We start from the raw sequence: 15,549 nt of genomic DNA on the forward strand, positions 1-15,549 counted from the left end.
TCTCTCTCTCTCTCTCTCTCTGTGTGTATCCCAACAGTAGGAGGAGTCAGGGAGAAACTCAAATTAGAGCTGAGAGGGAGGTGCGCGTCTTTGTGTGATGGAACKCCAGCAGGACAAGAGGTGCGGAGCCAGTGCCTCACACACTCCTATGTGGAACTCCTCATCACCYAGGGCAACATCCAATGGCACAACGATAGGTATGCTGCCACGSGAACCGTAAGSTCACCYTCAGATATGCCCACTGCTAATGAGGAAGCAACGATCAAGCTTGACAATATCTTCAAACCACCGTTATCTCTGGATTGGCCTCAAGTAAAAATCGCCCTGTTGAAGGGACCCGCGGGCTCACGGAAGATGGCAATTGTCRAGAAGTTTGTTTTTAACTGYGCKGAGGACAGAGCCAATCASGATGTCGACTCCTTGTTTGTCTTTCCCTTCAGTGAACTCAATTGGCTAATTGACCGGAGCTTCAGTCTGAGTGGCCTCATCAGCCACTTCCACTCGTCCATGACGTCAGAGAGCGAGAACGCTGGTCTGGATCTGAGTCGGTCTAAAGTGGACTTCATCTTGGACGGATTGGACAAATTCAACCTTCCCTGGACTTTGAAAGCATATCAGTGGAGTCTGACATCAATAAGGAGATGCCTTTGCCCATCCTCCGAGCGAACCTCATCTGGTGTCAGCTGCTTCTTCCCTCCACCTACGTCTGCTTCTTCCCTCCCCCCTACCAGGCCTGCGGCTGCCAGTTTCATACCCATCAACAGTGCTTGACAGAGATACGGGGCTTTGACGACACCCAGAGGAGGGAGTTCTTTAGAAAGAGGTTTGGCGATCAGAGTCTGGTGCACAAAGCTATCTCCCTAGTCATGAAAGCTATTGCCCTAGTCATCACGGAACCTCTGCATCCTGTATCAAACACCGTTGTGCTGTGAGATGTTGGCGGCCATTTTAGAAAATACTGAGGRGGGAGAGTGTGTCGAGATAGACACTCTGACACAACTTTACACTTACTTTTTGCTCGTTCATATCGGTTTGAAGAACGATCAAAATGGTGAACACTCAGAATCTATCAGAGAGGTTGTTCGTAAGCTTGGGAAGCTGGCTTTTCTACAACTGGAAAGAGGAAGCCTCATATTCAGCGAGAGCGATGTGAAGAAATGCGGAATTCATGTCTCCAAAAGTTCCATATTCCACAGGTTGTGTAGGCCGCTCATAGCAGGGTGTAAGATGTACCTGGAGGAAATGTACCGCTTTGCGTACACAGGCATTCAATACTACCTAACTGCTCTGCACGTGTTTCTCACCTACACAAATAAAAGGATAAACCTACTACTCCAACCTACTACCGCCAACAATTGAAAGGGACGTTCAGGAGAGAAACTCTTTTAGACCTCCACAGATGCACCGTGGGCAGGGTTTTATGGAATACGCATGGAACTTATGACCTCTTCCTCTGCTTCCTCATTGGCCTCTCAACAACACCCAACCAGACTCTCTTAGATCTAGCATGTCTAGGGAAAAGTTTAAAGGTCACAGAGATCACGGCGGAATACATTAAGGAGGCGATCAAAGCTGAGCATTACCCTCAGACCACCGTGGCACTTTGCCGCGGTCTGCGGGAGCTAGTGGACGCCTCGATGGGCAGGGAGGTCCGACGCTACCTGACCTCRGAGTCCCGGTGGGGGTTCCTGCTGGAGCCCGACCAATGCTGGGAGCTGGCAGACATGCTTTGGGCAGGCAGGGAYATGGAGAGGGAAGTGTTTATGGAGATGGAACGTTTGAGTTGGATGCACCAAATGAGCATGTGGGGCTTTTGGAGGATGCAGACCGTACTTGGAGACAGACACTGGCAGGTCTACTAGAAAGACATCATTGCTGTTTGAAAGCTCTATTAGGGAGACATCACCACAGATTGTACTGCCACATCTACCAAATTGCCACTGCAGAGACTGWTGAGGGATTTRGAGTTTAGAGAGATGTATAGGTACATTAGGAAGGTAGGTTTGAGTGTTTTATATGTAGAGAGAGAAAAAGTGATGATTGCAGTCCATGTTTAWGGCTGAYTAGTGGGTAGTAGTGTCTACTGAAAAATCTTAAAATCAYTCAATTAATCGATTCTTCAAACAAATGTTATTTGCTTAGAGCAGGGCTGTCCAACCCTGTTCCTGGAGTGCTACCATCCTGGAGGTTTTCACTCCAACCCTCATCTAGCGCACCTGATTCTAATAATTAGCTGCTTGAAAAGCTGAATCAGGTTGGTTKCAACTGGGGTTGGAGTGAAAACCTACAGGAGGGTAGCTCTGTAYGAACAGGGTTGGACAGCCCTGGCTTAGACCTTTGTACAAACTGACTTGCCGTTCACATGGCAGAAGTCATAGCGCAGTTGAAGTCATAGCGCAGTTGTCATCTTGCAGCATTCAGCTTGTGACCAGGTGGTGGAGAAAGAGGGGCTGGCCTGGCGTTCTCTGGTCAGCAGGTCACCTGCGGTGATGTTCCCCATCATCTCCTCCCTGCACGCCGGTTAGCTGTCGTCCACCGAGCTCGGTTCTATGTTCAACCGCTCCTCGTCACAGCGGCACTGGGACTGCTGAGGACAGCTATACAGCATTACAATCATTCTGGCACTGCTAAGGACAGCTATACAGCATTACAATCATTCTGGCACTACTGAGGACAGCTATACAGTGTTAGAATTATTGTGCCACTGCTGAGGATAGCGATTCAGTATTAGCATATATACTGTATATGGCTACATACATAATGCTCTGGCTTCCTGTAAATTGTGTCACCAATATATTCAAATAATATGTACAACTGGGGTCACCCACCTCTGCACTGTAGACTGTAGTGAGCATTGTTGTCAAGAGCAACAGGACTCCTGCCAAGTATTTCATAATAATGAAGGTTGACAGCAAAACAACCTGTTGATAGAATGTTGAAAAATAATCACTCATTTCCTAATACTGGTATTTTTACAATGAAGCAACATGACTGATGAATCTTGGTCAGTCAGTCGTAACTGCTAGAACCTGAAGTTGATCAACTAATCTGTACATATTTCAATTCACTTTCAAATTAATTTTAAAAACATTGAAAAAGATTGTGTTTTTTGATTACTATCCATTGGGGTGGTGTGTGCCAGCAAGTGCGTGTTCTTACCGGATCTCTGTCCTCTCTTTGTCCAGTCCCAGTTCCAGATAGTTTTAGCTGACACTTTAGGTCTATCCTGTTAAGTCAGGCTCTGAGACAAACAGCTTCACAGAAAACACCTGACAATAAATTAATGATCTGAGCTTGTGCTGGGTCGAACGCTAGACTACCCACAGATACAAACTCTGTCTTGAAGCTAACCTCCTTCACTGGGTGCATCTCAATAGTCCTCAGTGGCTGCACTGATCTGAAACATGGGACAGAGGAAAGCAATATTGTGGATGTATTCGCTTTCAACAGTTCTGTTTTTTACCCACATTAATTCAGATTAAGGAAAGGAAACTATTGAGATTCAACTACTGTTTGACCCAGCGTGCACTGACCCTCAACGCCCACACATGAATTAGCCAATATCATCCACACTCACTCTTTCCAAATCCTTGTGAGTTGGTTTCCAAAAGGCAATAACAAATACACTGCACATGCCATAACTTAATTGGTATAACTTTTGAAATCATGGGAGTATTTTATATGGTGACAGACTTACAAATACATATATGCAACCCCAAATTTTTTTAATGAACAATAAATGCATTAAACGAGTGGGCCATTCTTGATACACGCGGGAAAATGTTGAGCATGAAAAACCCAGCAGCGATGTACACATACACAATCCATTGTCTCAATTGTCTCAAAATCCTTCTATAACCCTCCCGTGGTCCTCAGGTCAGGGTGACCCAGGTCCTGTGTGTGGAGGGCTCCCCGCTCTGTGCTCTGTGCTCGGTGGGTCAGAGCGACCCAGTCCCTGTATTTCCAGGGCTCCCGCTCTGTGCTCGTGGGTCAGAGCGACCCTGCCAGCCACTACACAGGTCCATACATGCTCCACTGTGTGCTAGAGAGCAGTCAAGTGTTATTGTGGCTCGGGTGGGGTGGGTCAACTGCACACGGCTACACACACGCGCGCAAGCGAGCCTCGTGCATTTTCAGGTCTTGGTCTCCCGCGTAAGCCGGCCGGCCGGGCGTAGTGAGGATACTAATATTGTCAGCGGCACACACACACAAAGTGACCGGCGCCCCACCCGTGCCAAGTGCGCTCTTCCCCGCCGCTCGTTTCACGGCCGCGCAGGTTCTAGAACAGATCTTGTCCAGCGTGGACCAAGAAACTCAGATTCCGAGGAGGAGGAGGAAGGGGTTTCGGAAGATTAAGACGGGGAGGAATACAACCCCGAGCGCCGCGAGGTCGACAAGGATTCTCCTCCCTCTTCTGAGGGAGAGCCCGAGGAAGCCCCCGAGGGCGAGCACGAGGACCAACACGAGGAAGAGATCTACTCGGCTCCGGACCAAAGCGAGACGCCGTTGCTGTCGAAAAACGGCAAAATCGAATGGGCCCACGTGGCCTACGGCCGCCGCAGGGCCCGCGCGACCTGCCGGGCCGGACGAGACTCCGGGCCCCACGGCCTATGCCGCGACCCAGGCGCGCGACATCGTGTCCGCCTTCCACCTGTAAGTCACACCGGCGATAGAAGGGATAGTTGTGGAAATGACGAACCTGCACGGGGCCAGAAAATACGGCGACGGCTGGCGACCCATGGACGCCACGGACCTGTGCGCCTACGTAGGGCTGCTGATACTAGCGGGCATCTACAGGTCCCGAGGCGAGGCCGCGGCCAGCCTGTGGGACGCCGAGAGCGGCAGGACCGTGTTCCGAGGCACCATGCCACTCAAGATCTTTCACAGGTACTCGAGGCTGCTGCGATTCGACGACCGCCAGTCGAGACCCGCAAGACTCGCCACGGACAAACTTGCAGCCATAAGAGAGGTCTGGGACCTGTGGGAGGCGCGGCTGCCGGCCCTCTACAACCCGGGGCCTGACGTGACGGTGGACGAGCAACTGGTCACGTTCAGAGGTACTGTGTGTGTGTGAATGCGTGCGTGAGTGTGTGCCTGTGTTGTGCCGTGCGTGTCTATAGAGAGGTAGTAGCCGTAGCGGCTGTAGCAGCGGCTGTGGCAGCACTAGCAGCAGAGCAGCATGTGTAACACAAAAGGCCGTTGGCCCAATGAGACAGTAACGAGGCTAATCTTTCTCCCCTTTCCAAAAGGCCGCTGTCCTTTCCGTCAGTACATCCCCAGCAAGCCGGCGAAATACGGCATCAAGTCGTGGGTGGCCTGCGACGCCAAGTCAGCTACGCTTGGGAAGATGCAAGTGTAAACACGCGACACGGTGAGAAAAGAACAAGGCCGAGCTCCTGCCCCGCTGCTCGAGTCCAAGGGCAGACAGGTCCTGTCCTCCAGGTTTGCCTTCACGCCCCCGCCACTCTAGTGTCCTACCTGGCAAAGAAAAACAAGAACATGCTACTTTGAGCACGCTGCACACAGAAGGCGACATTAGCGATCGCCGCGACAGGAAGCCGGCCGTCATCCTAGACTACAACAACGGGCGGCGTGGACAACCTAGACAAGGTGGTTGGCACTACAGCTGCAGACGGATGACTGCCCACTGGCCCTGGTCGTCTCCACAACATCCTCGACGTGTCCTCCTACAACCCTTTGTCAAATGCGAGAGATCAAGCCTGACTGGATGCCTCGCAACGAACAAGCGCAGGGTGTTCCTCGAGCAGCTGGGAAAGGCACTTGTGAAGCCGCTGATCCAAAGAAGCAGCATCTCCCCGCACCGAAGCGGCGTCAGCACTTGTCAAAGTCCTACAGAGTGCTACGGCGGCTCGGATCAACAGCGCGAGGAGCCCGCCGCTGGCACGGCCGCTGCCCGGCCACCGGGGCAAGTAAGAGGAAGAGGTGTCAGCTCTGCCCACCAAGAAGGACTCCAAGAAACACACGTGTGCTGCAGGTGTAAGAATACATCTGCAAAGGCTGTTCACACGCACGCATACTGTCACACTTGCGCACATTGGGCCTTTAGCCAGGACGGGACAGTGACCGGAGGACGCGGGGCTAGACACAATACGAGGAGACGGAGGGTTAACGTCTCCTCCCTTCATCTACACTGATTGAAATGGATTTAACGGTGACATCAATAAGGGATCATAGCTTTCACCTGGATTTACCTAGTCAGGCTAAGTCATTTTTTGTACACTCAGTGTAGTGTGGTAATATTACTCACATCTGACATGAACTTAATTACTGTTTAAAGATTGTGCATTTAACTTTTAGATACTAACATTAGCTATATATAAAAAATCACTACTAATTGCCATTCTATTAAATCAATGAAATCAGAATAAATGTACTGATGTTAATTTATTGAACCTGTTAAATACCACAAATCCTCACTACCCAGATGAATATCTGGCTGTCCTTGTCTCCAGAACCTACGAACCAACAAGTTTAGAGACATTATATTAAGTCTTCAGCATTTAGTACAAAACAAGTGTAGACCTTGAAATCTCCTCCAACAGTTGGTCACAAAACTGGGTCTTCCAAATGGACAATGACCCCAAGCATACTCCAAAGTTGTGGCAAAATGGCTTAAGGACAACAAGGTCAAGGTATTGGAGTAGCCATCACAAAGCCCTGACCTCAATCCCATAGAAAATTGTGTGGCAGAACTGAAAAAGTGTGTGCGAGCATGGAGGCCTACAAACCTGACTCAGTTTCTCCAGCTCTGCCAGGAGGAATGGGCAATTCACCCAACTTATTGTATGAAGCTTGTGGAAGCTACCTGAAACGTTTGACCCACGTTAAACAATTTTAAACAACGTCTGACCCACTGGGAATGTGATGAAAGAAGTAAAAGCTGAAATAAATAATTCTCTACTATTATTCTGACATTTCACATTCTTAAAATAAAGTGGGATCCTAAACTGACCAAAACAGGGAATTTTTACTCAGATTAAATGTCAGGAATTGTGAAAAACTGAGTTTAAATGTTTTTGCCTAAGGTGTATGTAAACTTCCGCCTTCACTGTATATATATATTTGAATTTTAATTCAGGCTGTAACACAACACATGTGAATAGTCAAGGGGTTTTAGTACTTTCTGAAGGCACTGTATGCTCTTCACGAGATATGATATTACAACCAAACAATTCAAAAATGTTTACAATCCCTTAAATGTTATGCAGTTGTCAATGGTTTTAGCAGAGCTGTGGTCTCCTTGTCCCCCAGCAGGCTAATCGAACTCTGCACCTATTGTGAGTCTTATTGATAAAACCTATAGAAATGTAGAAATTAAATAGCATACAGTGCAACATCTTACTATGGTATCGACAGATTTATTTTTCAGACCATAGCAATCTAAACAAATTATTGGACCCTTGACAAAGATGTTAAAAAAATACTGTAGTAAAAATAAATAATACAAATACTGAGCTTATTGTACTTTATAGAACTCAATTGCTCAGAGAAAGAGATTTTGTTATCAAGTCGAAAACATTTTTCAAAAATAAAAATTGTCAAAACCCTTCAATATCTCACCTTGCAAGGATAACAACCCTGATCCATTTTCTAAAATGTTTGTCTGGAGACTGAGATGGCCATTGAACAATATTGATTGTGATCAGTTTATAATTTCTTTGTGGATTTGATGTGTGCTTGAGGTTATTGTCTTGTGGAAGATCCACTTGTGGCCAAGTGTTCGCCTTATTGCAGAGGCAACCAGGTTTTTGCAAACATGTATTCGTTCTGGGTAAAGTCCATGATGCCGTGACCTTAGCAATGGCCACAGGACCAGGGGAAGCAATTCATATCCCCATTACGGGCCGTAAGCAGGGTTTGAGTTTTAGTGAGGACAGGAATAAGGGAAATGTCCCCCCCTGCCCCCGCAGGATTTCTTTTGGAAAGTTAAGCTCATTTACTGCATTTCTATACAATAAAATAAACTTTAAAATGCTATTTGGAGAACAGCAAAAACAAGCAAAATGATCCTAGCCATTATCACCTTGGCTGCTGTAAGTTCATTCACCTATTGAGTGATCAACAGACCATAGGTGTAGACAAGGGTGGCCTTGGTGGCCAGGTCCACCCAATCAGATTGAGTGAAAAAAAAAAAAACAATTGTCAGTGTTCCAAAGGGACATTATTTTCTTTTACCTAAACACAATACTATAGGCAGGAGCTCACGGAACTGAGTACCGGCACCTCACATTTCCTCTACTAGATTTCCTGCACTTTCTCTGTCTGCATTAACAAGGACAACACACAGGTCTTTCATCATTGTATGATTTTTTGTGTCAAATAACCAAGCTTACGGATCCATGTCAAATGTTGATATGCGAAGCATCTGAGTAAGTTGGGTGAGCAATTACGCAGCTACTTTCCCAGAAACGGATGACACAAACAACTGGATTCGTTATCCATTCTTCTCACTATCTACTGCCTCCAGTCCACTTACCGATATCTGAACAAAGACCTCATCGAAATTCCACAAGCGTTCTGTGAACATTTAATTTAATCAGAAGCCACTGCCAGATTCTGTATTGGGCTGCGCTCAGAGTATTCTACCTTGGCAAATCTCGCTGTTAAGACACTGATGCCCTTTGCAACCACATACCTATGTGAGAGTGGATTCTTGGCCCTCACTAGCATGAAAACTAAATACAGGCACAGACTGTGTGTGGAAATGATTTAAGACTGAGACTCTCTCCAATAAAACCCAACATTCGCAGGAATATGATGCATCCTTTCAAAGCACACCCTTCTCAGTTATTCACAATATTATTTATATGTTTAGATGGCTAAATACAAGAGCAAACATTATTGATATATCTATTTGTAGTTGTTCCCTGGTCCTATAAAGAGTCTCTTTGTCCACTTCTCCACCAGGGCGGTTTGACAAACGTACGACTCATTCTTATGTTTAAATAAATTATCGTGTAGTGTGTGTGTGGCAGACTCAATGGATGGCAATAAACAACATTGTGCGAGTGCGCTGACCTGGTGCTCGAGGGGGTAACGGCAGCTGGAGGTGTAATTTTGAAGGGGTACGGGGGCATAAAATAGTTTAGTACTACACTGTAGTTAGGGTGATAATTGTGATGGCGTATGTCTTTTATGATAATAATTAAAAATATGATTTGAGTGCACACACTTTTGGTATCCAGCCTACATTATGATTAAATATTACCCTCTGAAAAGGGCAGAAAATATGATACATGGCTTCACAACTGACACGTGCATCAACGGCGTATTACATATGGTTAGCAGACTGTAATGCTTCTGCATCTTTGACTCCGCCGTCTTTGAATGTAAACCTATTGCGGAACGATAGAGCCATCTGCTGGGATGTAACCAGATTGCAAATATATATCTTCATTCTATCTTCAAGTGGGCCCTCGCTGAGTCAACTTGTACCTTAGCACAGGGCTCTGGCAGTGCTCCTCCTGCTCAAAGCGCGCGGTTCAGCGTCCTGCTCGCTGGGTTGTCGCCCTCCTACGGCTCCCTCCACGCTCCTGATGTATGGCCTGTCTCCTGGTAGCGCTCCATGCTGCTGGAACACACGCTGACATAAGGACACAGCAAACCTTCTTGCCCAGCCTCGCCAGTTGATGTGCCATCCTGGATGAAGCTTGCACACCTGAGGCCACTTGTGTGGTTTTGTAGACTCCGTCTCATGGGCCTACCCCACTAGAGTGAGAGCCCCAGCCAGCATTCAAAAGTGACCAAAACATCAGCCCCAGGAAGCAAGGAACTGAGAAGTGGTCCTGTGTTACCAACCTGCAGAATCATCTTCCTTTATTGGGGGTGTCTTGCTAATTGCCTATAATTTCCACCTTTTGTCTATTCCATTTGCACAACCAGCATGGTTGAAAATTTATCTGTTCACCAGTGTTTGCTTCCTAAGTGGTACAGTTTGATTTCACAGAAAGTGTGATTGCTTGGAGGTTACATTGTGTTGTTTTAAGTGTTCCCTTTACTTTTTTTGAGTAGTGGTATATCAATTGAGTCAATGAGCGCAATACAAACATAGTCTCTTTTGGTTTTTCTTGAGTAAAGGCTGCTCCAAAATTGCAGAGTGTTTTCAGCCTAGGTCAGTGGCTTTCGGAGGTGGTGTTGGGCAAGCCAGAAGAAAAATAGGAAGCATTGGCTCAGTGTTTCTGTCACCTCATGGGGACACTACACACCACGCAAGTCTTAAGTCCTTAAGTAAGAGGTAGACATCAACATTTAAGCCTTTTGGGGTCCTGCATAAGAGTATTACATCTATACAGTGCCCTTCCAAGAAGGCGTAAGGTCATTGGCCACAGATAAAAATGAACATCAAAATCACGTTATATGTACAGCAGCTTTGATTGGACTGATCATGTCAACATCTTACTTTCAAAATCTTAGCTACGCGGACATCATGAAATCAAAGACCACAATCTAAACCTGGGCAAATCCTTTTTAATCCTGAAGAGAAATTAATTTCTTTGATCGAATTAGGGCTGCGCTCTATCCGCTTGTCGTCCACTTGTAGCAACTATGGCACATCTCAATTGTCAGTAGAATCTCCCTGAGTGTCTGTCATGTAAAGGTCCAGATGTAGAGTGACGACGTGTGGTTGAGGAACAGGTCATGTCTTTATTAAATAGATCATGGGCGACAAGTGAGATGGGTGAAAATGCTGCAGTTAGCTTCTGACAAGGTGTTGTAAAGACTGCAATTTTTGGGGCTCTTAATGGAAAAAACAGACTATGTTTGTAGCTTAAAGTATTTAAAATATACTGTACTTGTGACAGGTGTGCTGCAGTAGATATCTAAGCTATCTGAGTATGTCAGCCCCACAATTCAGCCCAGTCCTGACAACTCGGCAGGTGAAAAAGAGATTGTGGGAAAGTCTTTCTTTTTCCAGAGCAGGGCTGGAGGTGGGCAAGTTACATTTATGAAAGGGCAATATTGCACAGGTAATCAACCTTGATAGAGATTAGAAAACACCTACAGTGGGACAATTTTACAGATACTTAACTGATGTCAGACATCGGATAGAGACTCTGGGTTTATACTGTGGAGAATACAGATGGAGAAGAGGAGATTTTAATTTGAACGTGTGTGTTTTGAATTTATAAAATTTATCGATGGTTGATGTGTCAGACTATCGCAAAGTTTTTTTACGTGTCAGAAAAGTTATTTGGCACAACGTACGTCATTCATATTAAGATGCAATGTTTACATTTTAAGTATAGTGACCAAACTGTTTGCCCAACTCTCCTATGTTAGGACCTATAGAATGTCTCCCAATCTGATTCCTGTCTGTTCCCTGAGTCCTTGATTTCTTATATAATTCTTCACAATGTATAGGCTCAACTTAATTTGGTTTTCACTTGTTCCCGCAATAATACATACTGATAGGCTGTTTTTTGGTGACAAATCTCACACCCAAGACAGCCTCTGCACTAGGAGGGTTGGTCAGTGTTGGCTGCAGCAGACATCTGTTTTAGGGGGAGCCATAGACAGTTCTCACACTGACCATAATGCTAAAGATCAGGAATCAAAGTTAAAATGTAAAAGTACTCACTCCCTTAGCCATAACACTTTTTCAGTCCTGCCAGCAGCCATGGACAAGTGTATACAGGAATGTTTACGAATTTCCTGTAATCAAGAGTCACCAAATGCAAAAATAGGAACTGTGGAAAAATACACAGAATGATAAATAGGCAACTCATGTTCACCAAATGTGATTCAAATTTAATTATTTGGCATGGAAAATTTACAAGACATGTTTTTTTATATAAAAATGGCACAAATGCATGAAACTACAGTCAATGGTTAAAAGCATAGAAAGGAGTTTTGAGAACATTTTGCTGACACATGATTTTAAGTTACCCTACAATATCACCAGTACACAGGCTCAGACAAATGGTGAGTCGTAAGTAACTGAAATATATCATTCAACCACTAGATTGAGAAAATACTATTACCCATGAGAAAAACTGTTTCCTTGAAAACGCAATGCTTGAAATGTAATATGATTTAGTCATCATCTTTCAAATCTAGAAATGTACGCGCTGGCTGCATCTAACAGTCACAGGACACACAATGGCATCCACATACACTAAACTTCCATTAAATAAGAAACAAACAATTAGTGGTCTTCTCCTAGACCCCAGAAAGTAGGCTACATTTGGCTTTTATTAGGATGTGCAAAAGCAGCAGCTACTCTTCCGGGGTCCACACAAACATGAGAACAACGCTCAAGACAGAACTAAAACAAAAAAAGGCACACACCTACATCAATACATACACAAATCATCTAGGTCAGACATTAAAACCAAATGTAGTGGAGAAATGATGCCGATCTCAAATCTCCTTGAACGTAAACTATGGCTGCAAAGACTGACAGTTATCCCGCAGGTATATTGTTGCAATCAATTTTTGTTTTACAAAAAACTCAAATGGAAAAAAATATAAACAGTGGAGTAAACTTATCATATTGTGGGTTGTGATAAGGTAGTAATATTATTGCACAGTATAGTTGAAGTCGGAAGTTTACATACACTTGGAGTCATTAAATCTCATTTTTCACTACTCCAAATTTGTTGTTAACAAACTATAGTTTTGTCAAGTCGGTTAGGTCACTACTTAGTGCATGACACAAGTCATTTTTCAACAATTGTTTACAGAAAGAATTCACTGCATCACAATCCAGTGGGTCAGAGGTTACATACACTAAGTTGAACTGGCCTTTTAAAAACCGCAGTCCAAACTTACTTTAGGAAGCTTCTGATAGGCTAATTGTCCGTCATTTGAAGTCACATTGAGGTGTATCCTGTGGAATGTTATTCAAGGCCTACTTCAACTCAATGCCTATTTGCTTGATAACAATGGAACCAATCAAAAGAAATCAGCCAGACCTCAAGAAAACAAATTAATCAAAATTTATAATAATTTGTAGCCCACAAGACTGGTTCATCCTTGGGAAAATTTGCCAAACGCCTGAAGGTACCACGTTCATCTGTACAAACAATAGTATGCATAAGTATAAACATGGGACCACGCAGCCATCATACCAACTCAGGAAGGAGACCGCATTCTGTCTCCTAGAGATAACGTACGTTCGTGCGAAAATGTGCAAAATCAATCCAGAACGCAGAAGGACTTTGTGAAAATCTGAAAGGAAACCGGTACAACAGTTATCTATAATCCACAGTAAAACAAGTCCTATATCAAACTATAAGCCTGAAGGGTCCGCTCAGCAAGGAAAAAGCCACTGGGGCTCCAAAACCGCCATAAAAAAAACCAGACTATGGTTTTGCAACTGCAACACGGTATCAAAAGATACCTCACCTTTGTTGGAGAAATGTCCCTCTGGTCTGATGAAATAAAAATAGAACTGTTTGCCATAATGACCATCACTATGTTTGGAAGAAAGGGGAGCTGCAAGCCGAAGAACACCCAACTGTAAGCACGGGGGTGGCAAATCATGTTGTGGGAGTGCTTTGCTGGCAGGAGACTGGTGCACTTCAAAAAAAGAGATGGCACATGAGGATGGAAAATGTGGATATATGAAGCAACATCAGCACATCAGTCACGGAATTAAAGCATTGGTCGCCAAAAATATGTCTTCCAATGACAATGACCCCAAGCATACTTCGAAAGTTTGTGGAAAAAGCTTAAGGACAAACGAAAGTCAGGAATGGAGTTGGCCATCAAAGCCCGACCTTAATCCCTATAGAAAATGTGGCTGAGATGAAAAACCGTGTGCGAGCCAAGGAGGCCTACAAAACCTGACTCAGTTAAACCAAAAAATTCACCCCAATTTATTGTTTGGAAGCTTGTGGCAGGCTACCACCAAACATTATGACCCCAAATTAAATTCGTTTAAGGCAATGCTACCAAAATAGTAAATGAGTGCATGTAAACTTCTGACCCACTGGTAATGGTTGAAAAGAAAATAAAGCCCTGAAATCAATAATTCTCTATTATTCCTGACTTTCACATTGTTAGGGCTAGGGTCCTTTTTAGATATCCGCCTGACTCGACGTGCTGAAAGTAACAACTGCCTGTTACTCCCGGCCCAAGAAGCAGGCTATGCCATAAATCTGGTAGCAATTGAGTTTCCTAAAATGCTTTAAAATAATGTCTGAGACTACACAATTGTTATCAAAGGCGACAAAATCAAAAGAAATAACAGATTTTATTATTATTTTTTGGTCCTTGGCTCTTATAATGGAAAGCTATGGGTCCTATGTAATTCCTAGTTCACGATTACAGTTCCACGGCTTTCTACTAGATGTCAGTCTTTGTTCAAGGTTTCTCAGGCTTGTTTTATCAAAAACAAGTAATAATTCTGGAGTTTTGTGTCGAGACCACAGAAACAATAGTATTTTGGCATGGCGAAGAAGAGGGCGCATTACAAATTTACTATCCTATTGACCATACTACTTTCAGTATGAAATAATTAGTTTATTTTCATTTTAAGGGCATGAGGATTTAATAGAAGGTTTCGAGTTGTTTTGGACGAGTTTAGGCGTAGCTTTTGGGATCCTTTGTCTGCATGTTTGAACAAGTGATAACTCAAATCATGGCAACCAACTAAACTGACTTATTTGGGATATAAAGAAGGATCTTATCTAACAAAATGACATTCATGTTGTAGCTGTGACTCTTGGGATTGCCAACAGAGGAAGATCTTTCAAAAGTGATTTTAATTTAAAAATCGCCATGATGTGTTTTTGTGAAGCCCTGTGCTGCGTTGAAAAACATGTTGATGGGGGGCACCATCTCGGACAATCCATGGTATACTGTCGCTGTTAAAGCCTATTGTAAATCGACAGACGCAGTTACAATTTACAAAAATTTTGCGCTTTTAACTTATATAACATACAAGTATGTTCATGAATGTTTAATATGCGATTTCTTTGAATTGCGCGCCCTCCAATTTCACCGGAATGTTGTCGACTAGCCTTTAGTTCTAAAATAAGTGGTGAGCCTAACTGATCAGACAATACATTTTTACTAGCTTAACTGTCAGGAAATGTGATAAACTGAGTTTAAATGTATTTGGCTCGGTGTATGTACCTTACAACTTCAACTGTATATATGGGGGGGGGGGGGAATTGGACAACCATTTAACATTAGGAAATTATCAAAAGATTGTATAACTAAATGAAAGTAAGTCTGACTTAATATATTGAAGTCAGTTTAAAAAAAGCTCAGTACACCATCATTATCAGTTTGAATAAGTCAATAAGCTTATTTTATAATAGTGAAATGTGAATTATATTATCTTAATATTCAGTCTCGGTAACGACTACAAAAATGAAAGCCTCCAGTGCAACAACTCACTATGGTATCAGTAGATTTGGTACTTTTTCAGTTATATACTGTATTACGCTAACGTATGGTGGAGCACAAAATGCTCTAGAAGGTGTCTGCAGTGTGTCAGTCTTGAGTGATGTAACCTCCCCAACACTGGGCCCAGATTGTGCAACCTCCCACTGGGTTCTCGACAGAGAACTGGACTCG

General features: G+C 44.1%; 1 pseudogene; it reads left to right on the forward strand.

The window, feature by feature from the left end:
- Nucleotides 1–3,666: 3,666 nt before the first annotated feature.
- The window catches only part of LOC112070029 (piggyBac transposable element-derived protein 4-like), a 17,544-nt pseudogene continuing 5,661 nt past the window's right edge, over nt 3,667–15,549 (forward strand).

This window comes from Salvelinus sp. IW2-2015, unplaced genomic scaffold, assembly GCF_002910315.2.
Source record: "Salvelinus sp. IW2-2015 unplaced genomic scaffold, ASM291031v2 Un_scaffold1204, whole genome shotgun sequence".
Lineage (NCBI taxonomy): Eukaryota > Metazoa > Chordata > Actinopteri > Salmoniformes > Salmonidae > Salvelinus > Salvelinus sp. IW2-2015.